We start from the raw sequence: 13,061 nt of genomic DNA, 5'->3' as shown, positions 1-13,061 counted from the left end.
TTGTTTAGGGCCAAATTATGGTGGAAAAACATTTCTACGTACCACTACAATTCGGTATTTGGAAGGTACACCCAAACACCCCTTTCGAATACCTTCCATTTAATACATCAGAAAAAGCCATTTTGCGTTTGCAAATGGCCTGATTCTTCAGACCAGCCTTCTTGCAACTGCAATGATAGTTCGTACATCTTGCACGTAGGCAGAGCTTTTAAGGAGAAATTAAATAGTTCCTACGTTGCACAAAAATGAAGTGCTTCAAACAAACACATACTTTGCATGCACAGAGAAGAGGTGGAATATATGTAAGACTGAAGACAGAGGTGAAATGAGAAATAGATTGACTGCTTCGCTGCCAAGTTTTATACGCCATTTCTTCAGTGCAATACAAGAAAGCACCAAACAGTATAACAAAGTTGTCAATTGGTTTCATAGTCCATTCCCTTTGTTTAGTGCTATGAAAGGAAGAGCCGAATTCCAAAATTGATCAATGATGTTTCAGAAATTTCCCAAAGGGAATAACAAGCCGAGTGTTAAAAACTGCATTTACTCACAGGTTTTGAGCAGGAAACACTGAAATGCTATTAAAGTGCAATATCCAAGGGAACACTGACTCTGTTAAAGATGAACCAAATGGAATTGATGAAAAGTCCCAATTACAAACAACAGAATCAAAATAGGGTGAGGGGACACCCGGATTTGAACCAGGGACCTCTTGATCTGCAGTCAAATGCTCTACCACTGAGCTATATCCCCAGCTTTTCGGTAAATTCAGAATGACAAAATATCAGTACATCATGAAAGAGTGTGAGGATCATACTAAGTTGTGCCAGAAAGTACAACCTTGAAACTGTGGAACAGGAGAAGTAGTCCTTAATATTATTTATTAAAGGAAAACTGGATCATTTAAAAACAGATTTATTTGTTTCATTGTTATTTTATTTGAATAGGCAGTGGTACATAGGACCAATGCCTCTACATACAAGGATTGTTTTGAAACATTCTTAAAGGGGAAGAGGTTTTTACGGGACACCTTATCATTTGAGGATTGGTTACCACAATCACTGAGATGGTGATGAAGTATGATTGTTTAGGGCCAAATTATGGTGGAAAAACATTTCTACGTACCACTACAATTCGGTATTTGGAAGGTACACCCAAACACCCCTTTCGAATACCTTCCATTTAATACATCAGAAAAAGCCATTTTGCGTTTGCAAATGGCCTGATTCTTCAGACCAGCCTTCTTGCAACTGCAATGATAGTTCGTACATCTTGCACGTAGGCAGAGCTTTTAAGGAGAAATTAAATAGTTCCTACGTTGCACAAAAATGAAGTGCTTCAAACAAACACATACTTTGCATGCACAGAGAAGAGGTGGAATATATGTAAGACTGAAGACAGAGGTGAAATGAGAAATAGATTGACTGCTTGGCTGCCAAGTTTTATACGCCATTTCTTCAGTGCAATACAAGAAAGCACCAAACAGTATAACAAAGTTGTCAATTGGTTTCATAGTCCATTCCCTTTGTTTAGTGCTATGAAAGGAAGAGCCGAATTCCAAAATTGATCAATGATGTTTCAGAAATTTCCCAAAGGGAATAACAAGCCGAGTGTTAAAAACTGCATTTACTCACAGGTTTTGAGCAGGAAACACTGAAATGCTATTAAAGTGCAATATCCAAGGGAACACTGACTCTGTTAAAGATGAACCAAATGGAATTGATGAAAAGTCCCAATTACAAACAACAGAATCAAAATAGGGTGAGGGGACACCCGGATTTGAACCAGGGACCTCTTGATCTGCAGTCAAATGCTCTACCACTGAGCTACATCCCCAGCTTTTCAGGAAAATCAGAATGACAAAATATCAGTACATCATGAAAGAGTGAGTGGATCATACTAAGTTGTTCCGGAAAGTACAACCTTGAAACTGTGGAACAGGAGAAATAGTCCTTAATATTATTTATTAAAGGAAAACTGGATCATTTAAAAACAGATATTTGTTTCATTGTTATTTTATTTGAATAGGCAGTGGTACATAGAACCAATGCCTCTACATACAATGATTATTTTGAAACATTCTGAAAGGGGAAGAGGTTTTTGCGGGACACCTTATCATTTGAGGATTGGTTACCACAATCACTGAGATGGTGATGAAGTATGATTGTTTTGGGCCAAATTATGGTGGAAAAACATTTCTTTGTACCACTACAATTCGGTATTTGGAAGGTACACCCAAACACCCCTTTCGAATACCTTCCATTTAATACATCAGAAAAAGCCATTTTGCATTTGCAAATGGCCTGATTCTTCAGACCAGCCTTCTTGCAACTGCAATGATAGTTCGTACATCTTGCACGTAGGCAGAGCTTTTAAGGAGAAATTAAATAGTTCCTACATTGCACAAAAATGAAGTGCTTCAAACAAACACATACTTTGCAAGCACAGAGAAGAGGTTGAATATATGTAAGACTGAAGACACAGGTGAAATGAAAAATAGATTGACTGCTTCGCTGCCAAGTTTTATACGCCATTTCTTCAGTGCAATACAAGAAAGCACCAAACAGTATAACAAAGTTGTCAATTGGTTTCATAGTCCATTCCCTTTGTTTAGTGCTGTGAAAGGAAGAGCCGAATTCCAAAATTGATCAATGATGTTTCAGAAATTTCCCAAAGGGAATACCAAGCCGAGTGTTAAAAACTGCATTTACTCACAGGTTTTGAGCAGGAAACACTGAAATGCTATTAAACTGCAATATCCAAGGGAACACTGACTCTGTTAAAGATGATCCAAATGGAATTGATGAAAAGTCCCAATTACAAACAACAGAATCAAAATAGGGTGAGGGGACACCCGGATTTGAAACAGGGACCTCTTGATCTGCAGTCAAATGCTCTACCACTGAGCTATATCCCCAGCTTTTCAGTAAAATCAGAATGACAAAATATGAGTACATCATGAAAGAGTGTGAGGATCATACTAAGTTGTGCCAGACAGTACAACATTGAAACTGTGGAACAGGAGAAGTAGTCCTTAATATTATTTATTAAAGTAAAACTGGATCATTTAAAAAACAGATTTATTTGTTTCATTGTTATTTTATTTGAATAGGCAGTGGTACATAGAACCAATGCCTCTACATACAATGATTGTTTTGAAACATTCTTAAAGGGGAAGAGGTTTTTACAGGACACCTTATCATTTGAGGATTGGTTACCACAATCACGGATATGGTGATGAAGTATGATTGTTTTGGGCCAAATTATGGTGGAAAAACATTTCTACGTACCACTACAATTCGGTATTTGGAAGGTACACCCAAGCACCCCTTTCGAATACCTTCCATTTAATACATCAGAAAAAGCCATTTTGCGTTTGCAAATGGCCTGATTCTTCAGACCAGCCTTCTTGCAACTGCAATGATAGTTCGTACCTCTTGCACGTAGGCAGAGCTTTTAAGGAGAAATTAAATAGTTCCTACGTTGCACAAAAATGAAGTGCTTCAAACAAACACATACTTTGCATGCACAGAGAAGAGGTGGAATATATGTAAGACTGGAGACACAGGTGAAATGAGAAATAGATTGACTGCTTCGCTGCCAAGTTTTATACGCCATTTCTTCAGTGCAATACAAGAAAGCACCAAACAGTATAACAAAGTTGTCAATTGCTTTCATAGTCCATTCCCTTTGTTTAGTGCTGTGAAAGGAAGAGCCAAATTACAAAATTGATCAATGATGTTTCAGAAATTTCCCAAAGGGAATAACAAGCAGAGTGTTAAAAACTGCATTTACTCACAGGTTTTGAGCAGGAAACACTGAAATGCTAATAAAGTGCAATATCCTAGGGAACACTGACTCTGTCGAAGATGATCCAAATGGAATTGATGAAAAGTCCCAATTACAAACAACAGAATCAAAATAGGGTGAGGGGACACCCGGATTTGAACCAGGGACCTCTTGATCTGCAGTCAAATGCTCTACCACTGAGCTATATCCCCAGCTTTTCAGTAAACTCAGAATGACAAAATATCAGTACATCATGAAAGAGTGTGAGGATCATACCAAGTTGTGCCAGAAAGTTCAACCTTGAAACTGTGGAACAGGAGAAGTAGTCCTTAATATTATTTATTAAAGGAAAACTGGATCATTTAAAAACAGATTTATTTGTTTCATTGTTATTTTATTTGAATAGGCAGTGGTACATAGGACCAATGCCTCTACATACAATGATTGTTTTAAAACATTCTTAAAGGGGAAGAGGTTTTTACGGGACACCTTATCATTTGAGGATTGGTTACCACAATCACTGAGATGGTGATGAAGTATGATTGTTTTGGGCCAAATTATGGTGGAAAAACATTTCTACGTACCACTACAATTCGGTATTTGGAAGGTACACCCAAAACCCCTTTCGAATACCTTCCATTTAATACATCAGAAAAAGCCAATTTGCGTTTGCAAATGGCCTGATTCTTCAGACCAGCCTTCTTGCAACTGCAATGATAGTTCGTACATCTTGCACGTAGGCAGAGCTTTTAAGGAGAAATTAAATAGTTCCTACGTTGCACAAAAATGAAGTGCTTCAAACAAACACATACTTTGCATGCACAGAGAAGAGGTGGAATATATGTAAGACTGAAGACACAGGTGAAATGAGAAATAGATTGACTGCTTCGCTGCCAAGTTTTATACGCCATTTCGTCAGTGCAATACAAGAAAGCACCAAACAGTATAACAAAGTTGTCAATTGCTTTCATAGTCCATTCCCTTTGTTTAGTGCTGTGAAAGGAAGAGCCAAAATACAAAATTGATCAATGATGTTTCAGAAATTTCCCAAAGGGAATAACAAGCAGAGTGTTAAAAACTGCATTTACTCACAGGTTTTGAGCAGGAAACACTGAAATGCTATTAAAGTGCAATATCCTAGGGAACACTGACTCTGTCAAAGATGATCCAAATGGAATTGATGAAAAGTCCCAATTACAAACAACAGAATCAAAATAGGGTGAGGGGACACCCGGATTTGAACAAGGGACCTATTGATCTGCAGTCAAATGCTCTACCACTGAGCTATATCCCCAGCTTTTCAGGAAAATCAGAATGACAAAATATCAGTACATCATGAAAGAGTGTGAGGATCATACTAAGTTGTGCCAGAAAGTACAACCTTGAAACTGTGGAACAGGAGAAGTAGTCCTTAATATTATTTATTAAAGGAAAACTGGATCATTTAAAAACAGATTTATTTGTTTCATTGTTATTTTATTTGAATAGGCAGTGGTACATAGGACCAATGCCTCTACATACAAGGATTGTTTTGAAACATTCTTAAAGGGGAAGAGGTTTTTACGGGACACCTTATCATTTGAGGATTGGTTACCACAATCACTGAGATGGTGATGAAGTATGATTGTTTTGGGCCAAATTATGGTGGAAAAACATTTCTACGTACCACTACAATTCGGTATTTGGAAGGTACACCCAAACACCCCTTTCGAATACCTTCCATTTAATACATCAGAAAAAGCCATTTTGCATTTGCAAATGGCCTGATTCTTCAGACCAGCCTTCTTGCAACTGCAATGATAGTTCGTACATCTTGCACGTAGGCAGAGCTTTTAAGGAGAAATTAAATAGTTCCTACGTTGCACAAAAATGAAGTGCTTCAAACAAACACATACTTTGCATGCACAGAGAAGAGGTGGAATATATGTAAGACTGAAGACAGAGGTGAAATGAGAAATAGATTGACTGCTTTGCTGCCAAGTTTTATACGCCATTTCTTCAGTGCAATACAAGAAAGCACCAAACAGTATAACAAAGTTGTCAATTGGTTTCATAGTCCATTCCCTTTGTTTAGTGCTATGAAAGGAAGAGCCTAATTCCAAAATTGATCAATGATGTTTCAGAAATTTCCCAAAGGGAATAACAAGCCGAGTGTTAAAAACTGCATTTACTCACAGGTTTTGAGCAGGAAACACTGAAATGCTATTAAAGTGCAATATCCAAGGGAACACTGACTCTGTTAAAGATGATCCAAATGGAATTGATGAAAAGTCCCAATTACAAACAACAGAATCAAAATAGGGTGAGGGGACACCCGGATTTGAACCAGGGACCTCTTGATCTGCAGTTAAATGCTCTACCACTGAGCTACATCCCCAGCTTGTCATGAAAATCAGAATGACAAAATATCAGTACATCATGAAAGAGTGAGTGGATCATACTAAGTTGTTCCGGAAAGTACAACCTTGAAACTGTGAAACAGGAGAAATAGTCCTTAATATTATTTATTAAAGGAAAACTGGATCATTTAAAAACAGATATTTGTTTCATTGTTATTTTATTTGAATAGGCAGTGGTACATAGAACCAATGCCTCTACATACAATGATTGTTTTGAAACATTCTGAAAGGGGAAGAGGTTTTTGCGGGACACCTTATCATTTGAGGATTGGTTACCACAATCACTGAGATGGTGATGAAGTATGATTGTTTTGGGCCAAATTATGGTGGAAAAACATTTCTTTGTACCACTACAATTCGGTATTTGGAAGGTACACCCAAACACCCCTTTCGAATACCTTCCATTTAATACATCAGAAAAAGCCATTTTGCGTTTGCAAATGGCCTGATTCTTCAGACCAGCCTTCTTGCAACTGCAAGGATAGTTCGTACATCTTGCACGTAGGCAGAGCTTTTAAGGAGAAATTAAATAGTTCCTACGTTGCACAAAAATGAAGTGCTTCAAACAAACACATACTTTGCATGCACAGAGAAGAGGTGGAATATATGTAAGACTGAAGACACAGGTGAAATGAGAAATAGATTGACTGCTTCGCTGCCAAGTTTTATACGCCATTTCTTCAGTGCAATACAAGAAAGCACCAAACAGTATAACAAAGTTGTCAATTGGTTTCATAGTCCATTCCCTTTGTTTAGTGCTGTGAAAGGAAGAGCCGAATTCCAAAATTGATCAATGATGTTTCAGAAATTTACCAAAGAGAATACCAAGCAGAGTGTTAAAAACTGCATTTACTCACAGGTTTTAAGCAGGAAACATTGAAATGCTATTAAAGTGCAATATCCAAGGGAACACTGACTCTGTCAAAGATGATTCAAATGGAATTGATGAAAAGTCCCAATTACAAACAACAGAATCAAAATAGGGTGAGGGGACACCCGGATTTGAACCAGGGACCTCTTGATCTGCAGTCAAATGCTCTACCACTGAGCTATATCCCCATCTTTTCAATAAAATCAGAATGACAAAATATCAGTACATCATGAAAGAGTGTGAGGATCATACTAAGTTGTGCCAGAAAGTACAACCTTGAAACTGTGGAACAGGAGAAGTAGTCCTTAATATTATTTATTAAAGGAAAACTGGATCATTTAAAAACAGATATTTGTTTCATTGTGATTTTATTTGAATAGGCAGTGGTACATAGGACCAATGCCTCTACATACAATGATTGTTTTGAAACATTCTTAAAGGGGAAGAGGTTTTTACGGGACACCTTATCATTTGAGGATTGGTTACCACAATCACTGAGATGGTGATGAAGTATGATTGTTTTGGGCCAAATTATGGTGGAAAAACATTTCTACGTACCACTACAATTCGGTATTTGGAAGGTACACCCAAACAACCCTTTCGAATACCTTCCATTTAATACATCAGAAAAAGCCATTTTGCGTTTCCAAATGGCTAGATTCTTCAGACCAGCCTTCTTGCAACTGCAATGATAGTTCGTACATCTTGCAAGTAGGCAGAGCTTTTAAGGAGAAATTAAATGGTTCCTACGTTGCACAAAAATGAAGTGCTTCAAACAAACATATACTTTGCATGCACAGAGAAGAGGTGGAATATATGTAAGACTGAAGACAGAGGTGAAATGAGAAATAGATTGACTGCTTCGCTGCCAAGTTTTATACGCCATTTCTTCAGTGCAATACAAGAAAGCACCAAACAGTATAACAAAGTTGTCAATTGGTTTCATAGTCCATTTCCTTTGTTTAGTGCTATGAAATGAAGAGCCGAATTCCAAAATTGATCAATGATGTTTCAGAAATTTCCCAAAGGGAATACCAAGCCGAGTGTTAAAAACTGCATTTACTCACAGGTTTTGAGCAGGAAACACTGAAATGCTATTAAACTGCAATATCCAAGGGAACACTGACTCTGTTAAAGATGATCCAAATGGAATTGATGAAAAGTCCCAATTACAAACAACAGAATCAAAATAGGGTGAGGGGACACCCGGATTTGAACCAGGGACCTCTTGATCTGCAGTCCAATGCTCTACCACTGAGCTATATCCCCAGCTTTTCAGTAAAATCAGAATGACAAAATATGAGTACATCATGAAAGAGTGTGAGGATCATACTAAGTTGTGCCAGAAAGTACAACCTTGAAACTGTGGAACAGGAGAAGTAGTCCTTAATATTATTTATTAAAGGAAAACTGGATCATTTAAAAAACAGATTTATTTGTTTCATTGTTATTTTATTTGAATAGGCAGTGGTACATAGAACCAATGCCTCTACATACAATGATTGTTTTGAAACATTCTTAAAGTAGAAGAGGTTTTTACGGGACACCTTATCATTTGAGGATTGGTTACCACAATCACGGAGATGGTGATGAAGTATGATTGTTTTGGGCCAAATTATGGTGGAAAAACATTTTTACGTACCACTACAATTCGGTATTTGGAAGGTACACCCAAACACCCTTTTCGAATACCTTCCATTTAATACATCAGAAAAAGCCATTTTGCGTTTGCAAATGGCCTGATTCTTCAGACCAGCCTTCTTGCAACTGCAATGATAGTTCGTACATCTTGCACGTAGGCAGAGCTTTTAAGGAGAAATTTAATAGTTCCTATGTTGCACAAAAATGAAGTGCTTCAAACAAAGACATACTTTGCATGCACAGAGAAGAGGTGGAATATATGTAAGACTGGAGACACAGGTAAAATGAGAAATAGATTGACTGCTTCGCTGCCAAGTTTTATACGCCATTTCTTCAGTGCAATACAAGAAAGCACCAAACAGTATAACAAAGTTGTCAATTGCTTTCATAGTCCATTCCCTTTGTTTAGTGCTGTGAAAGGAAGAGCCAAATTACAAAATTGATCAATGATGTTTCAGAAATTTCCCAAAGGGAATAACAAGCAGAGTGTTAAAAACTGCATTTACTCACAGGTTTTGAGCAGGAAACACTGAATAGCTATTAAAGTGCAATATCCTAGGGAACACTGCCTCTGTCAAAGATGATCCAAATGGAATTGATGAAAAGTCCCAATTACAAACAACAGAATCAAAATAGGATGAGGGGACACCCGGATTTGAACCAGGGACCTCTTGATCTGCAGTCAAATGCTCTACCACTGAGCTATATCCCCAGCTTTTCAGTAAAATCAGAATGACAAAATATCACTACATCATGAAAGAGTGTGAGGATCATACCAAGTTGTGCCAGAAAGTACAACCTTGAAACTGTGGAACAGGAGAAGTAGTCCTTAATATTATTTATTAAAGGAAAACTGGATCATTTAAAAACAGATTTATTTGTTTCATTGTTATTTTATTTGAATAGGCAGTGGTACATAGGACCAATGCCTCTACATACAATGATTGTTTTGAAACATTCTTAAAGGGGAAGAGGTTTTTACGGGACACCTTATCATTTGAGGATTGGTTACCACAATCACTGAGATGGTGATGAAGTATGATTGTTTTGGGCCAAATTCTGGTGGAGAAAGATATCTACGTACCACTACAATTCGGTATTTGGAAGGTACACCCAAACACCCCTTTCGAATACCTTCCATTTAATACATCAGAAAAAGCCATTTTGCGTTTGCAAATGGCCTGATTCTTCAGACCAGCCTTCTTGCAACTGCAATGATAGTTCGTACATCTTGCACGTAGGCAGAGCTTTTAAGGAGAAATTAAATAGTTCCTACGTTGCACAAAAATGAAGTGCTTCAAACAAACACATACTTTGCATGCACAGAGAAGAGGTGGAATATATGTAAGACTGAAGACAGAGGTGAAATGAGAAATAGATTGACTGCTTCGCTGCCAAGTTTTATACGCCATTTCTTCAGTGCAATACAAGAAAGCACCAAACAGTATAACAAAGTTGTCAATTGGTTTCATAGTCCATTCCCTTTGTTTAGTGCTATGAAAGGAAGAGCCGAATTCCAAAATTGATCAATGATGTTTCAGAAATTTCCCAAAGGGAATAACAAGCCGAGTGTTAAAAACTGCATTTACTCACAGGTTTTGAGCAGGAAACACTGAAATGCTATTAAAGTGCAATATCCAAGGGAACACTGACTCTGTTAAAGATGAACCAAATGGAATTGATGAAAAGTCCCAATTACAAACAACAGAATCAAAATAGGGTGAGGGGACACCCGGATTTGAACCAGGGACCTCTTGATCTGCAGTCAAATGCTCTACCACTGAGCTACATCCCCAGCTTTTCAGGAAAATCAGAATGACAAAATATCAGTACATCATGAAAGAGTGAGTGGATCATACTAAGTTGTTCCAGAAAGTACAACCTTGAAACTGTGGAACAGGAGAAATAGTCCTTAATATTATTTATTAAAGGAAAACTGGATCATTTAAAAACAGATATTTGTTTCATTGTTATTTTATTTGAATAGGCAGTGGTACATAGAACCAATGCCTCTACATACAATGATTATTTTGAAACATTCTGAAAGGGGAAGAGGTTTTTGCGGGACACCTTATCATTTGAGGATTGGTTACCACAATCACTGAGATGGTGATGAAGTATGATTGTTTTGGGCCAAATTATGGTGGAAAAACATTTCTTTGTACCACTACAATTCGGTATTTGGAAGGTACACCCAAACACCCCTTTCGAATACCTTCCATTTAATACATCAGAAAAAGCCATTTTGCGTTTGCAAATGGCCTGATTCTTCAGACCAGCCTTCTTGCAACTGCAATGATAGTTCGTACATCTTGCACGTAGGCAGAGCTTTAAAGGAGAAATTAAATAGTTCCTACATTGCACAAAAATGAAGTGCTTCAAACAAACACATACTTTGCAAGCACAGAGAAGAGGTGGAATATATGTAAGACTGAAGACACAGGTGAAATGAAAAATAGATTGACTGCTTCGCTGCCAAGTTTTATACGCCATTTCTTCAGTGCAATACAAGAAAGCACCAAACAGTATAACAAAGTTGTCAATTGGTTTCATAGTCCATTCCCTTTGTTTAGTGCTGTGAAAGGAAGAGCCGAATTCCAAAATTGATCAATGATGTTTCAGAAATTTCCCAAAGGGAACAACAAGCAGAGAGTTAAAAACTGCATTTACTCACAGGTTTTGAGCAGGAAACACTGAAATGCTATTAAAGTGCAATATCCAAGGGAACACTGACTCTGTCAAAGATGATCCAAATGGAATTGATGAAAAGTCCCAATTACAAACAACAGAATCAAAATAGGGTGAGGGGACACCCGGATTTGAACCAGGGACCTCTTGATCTGCAGTCCAATGCTCTACCACTGAGCTATATCCCCAGCTTTTCAGTAAAATCAGAATGACAAAATATGAGTACATCATGAAAGAGTGTGAGGATCATACTAAGTTGTGCCAGACAGTACAACCTTGAAACTGTGGAACAGGAGAAGTAGTCCTTAATATTATTTATTAAAGTAAAACTGGATCATTTAAAAAACAGATTTATTTGTTTCATTGTTATTTTATTTGAATAGGCAGTGGTACATAGAACCAATGCCTCTACATACAATGATTGTTTTGAAACATTCTTAAAGGGGAAGAGGTTTTTACGGGACACCTTATCATTTGAGGATTGGTTACCACAATCACGGAGATGGTGATGAAGTATGATTGTTTTGGGCCAAATTATGGTGGAAAAACATTTCTACGTACCACTACAATTCGGTATTTGGAAGGTACACCCAAGCACCCCTTTCGAATACCTTCCATTTAATACATCAGAAAAAGCCATTTTGCGTTTGCAAATGGCCTGATTCTTCAGACCAGCCTTCTTGCAACTGCAATGATAGTTCGTACCTCTTGCACGTAGGCAGAGCTTTTAAGGAGAAATTAAATAGTTCCTACGTTGCACAAAAATGAAGTGCTTCAAACAAACACATACTTTGCATGCACAGAGAAGAGGTGGAATATATGTAAGACTGGAGACACAGGTGAAATGAGAAATAGATTGACTGCTTCGCTGCCAAGTTTTATACGCCATTTCTTCAGTGCAATACAAGAAAGCACCAAACAGTATAACAAAGTTGTCAATTGCTTTCATAGTCCATTCCCTTTGTTTAGTGCTGTGAAAGGAAGAGCCAAATTACAAAATTGATCAATGATGTTTCAGAAATTTCCCAAAGGGAACAACAAGCAGAGAGTTAAAAACTGCATTTACTCTCAGGTTTTGAGCAGGAAACACTGAAATGCTATTAAAGTGCAATATCCAAGGGAACACTGACTCTGTCAAAGATGATCCAAATGGAATTGATGAAAAGTCCCAATTACAAACAACAGAATCAAAATAGGGTGAGGGGACACCCGGATTAGAACCAGGGACCTCTTGATCTGCAGTCCAATGCTCTACCACTGAGCTATATCCCCAGCTTTTCAGTAAAATCAGAATGACAAAATATGAGTACATCATGAAAGAGTGTGAGGATCATACTAAGTTGTGCCAGAAAGTACAACCTTGAAACTGTGGAACAGGAGAAGTAGTCCTTAATATTATTTATTAAAGGAAAACTGGATCATTTAAAAAACAGATTTATTTGTTTCATTGTTATTTTATTTGAATAGGCAGTGGTACATAGAACCAATGCCTCTACATACAATGATTGTTTTGAAACATTCTTAAAGTAGAAGAGGTTTTTACGGGACACCTTATCATTTGAGGATTGGTTACCACAATCACGGAGATGGTGATGAAGTATGATTGTTTTGGGCCAAATTATGGTGGAAAAACATTTTTACGTACCACTACAATTCGGTATTTGGAAGGTACA

General features: G+C 37.5%; 8 non-coding genes across 8 annotated transcripts; all 8 read right to left on the bottom strand.

Annotated features, from left to right (window-relative positions):
• Nucleotides 1-681: 681 nt before the first annotated feature.
• On the bottom strand, nt 682-753 carry TRNAC-GCA (transfer RNA cysteine (anticodon GCA)). Its single transcript has one exon. It is a non-coding gene; the product is annotated as a tRNA-Cys (tRNA).
• A 1,011-nt stretch (nt 754-1,764) lies between these two features.
• On the bottom strand, nt 1,765-1,836 carry TRNAC-GCA (transfer RNA cysteine (anticodon GCA)). Its single transcript has one exon. It is a non-coding gene; the product is annotated as a tRNA-Cys (tRNA).
• Nucleotides 1,837-3,929: 2,093 nt separating this feature from the next.
• On the bottom strand, nt 3,930-4,001 carry TRNAC-GCA (transfer RNA cysteine (anticodon GCA)). Its single transcript has one exon. It is a non-coding gene; the product is annotated as a tRNA-Cys (tRNA).
• Nucleotides 4,002-7,175: 3,174 nt separating this feature from the next.
• Nucleotides 7,176-7,247, bottom strand: TRNAC-GCA (transfer RNA cysteine (anticodon GCA)). Its single transcript has one exon. It is a non-coding gene; the product is annotated as a tRNA-Cys (tRNA).
• Nucleotides 7,248-8,256: 1,009 nt separating this feature from the next.
• TRNAC-GCA (transfer RNA cysteine (anticodon GCA)) lies at nt 8,257-8,328 on the bottom strand. Its single transcript has one exon. It is a non-coding gene; the product is annotated as a tRNA-Cys (tRNA).
• A 1,012-nt stretch (nt 8,329-9,340) lies between these two features.
• Nucleotides 9,341-9,412, bottom strand: TRNAC-GCA (transfer RNA cysteine (anticodon GCA)). Its single transcript has one exon. It is a non-coding gene; the product is annotated as a tRNA-Cys (tRNA).
• A 1,011-nt stretch (nt 9,413-10,423) lies between these two features.
• On the bottom strand, nt 10,424-10,495 carry TRNAC-GCA (transfer RNA cysteine (anticodon GCA)). The gene has a single exon. It is a non-coding gene; the product is annotated as a tRNA-Cys (tRNA).
• Nucleotides 10,496-11,504: 1,009 nt separating this feature from the next.
• TRNAC-GCA (transfer RNA cysteine (anticodon GCA)) lies at nt 11,505-11,576 on the bottom strand. The gene has a single exon. It is a non-coding gene; the product is annotated as a tRNA-Cys (tRNA).
• Nucleotides 11,577-13,061: the final 1,485 nt, after the last annotated feature.

The sequence above is a fragment of the Lissotriton helveticus genome, chromosome 1_2 (assembly GCF_964261635.1).
Source record: "Lissotriton helveticus chromosome 1_2, aLisHel1.1, whole genome shotgun sequence".
Lineage (NCBI taxonomy): Eukaryota > Metazoa > Chordata > Amphibia > Caudata > Salamandridae > Lissotriton > Lissotriton helveticus.
This window is presented reverse-complemented; position numbering and strand designations above follow the sequence as displayed.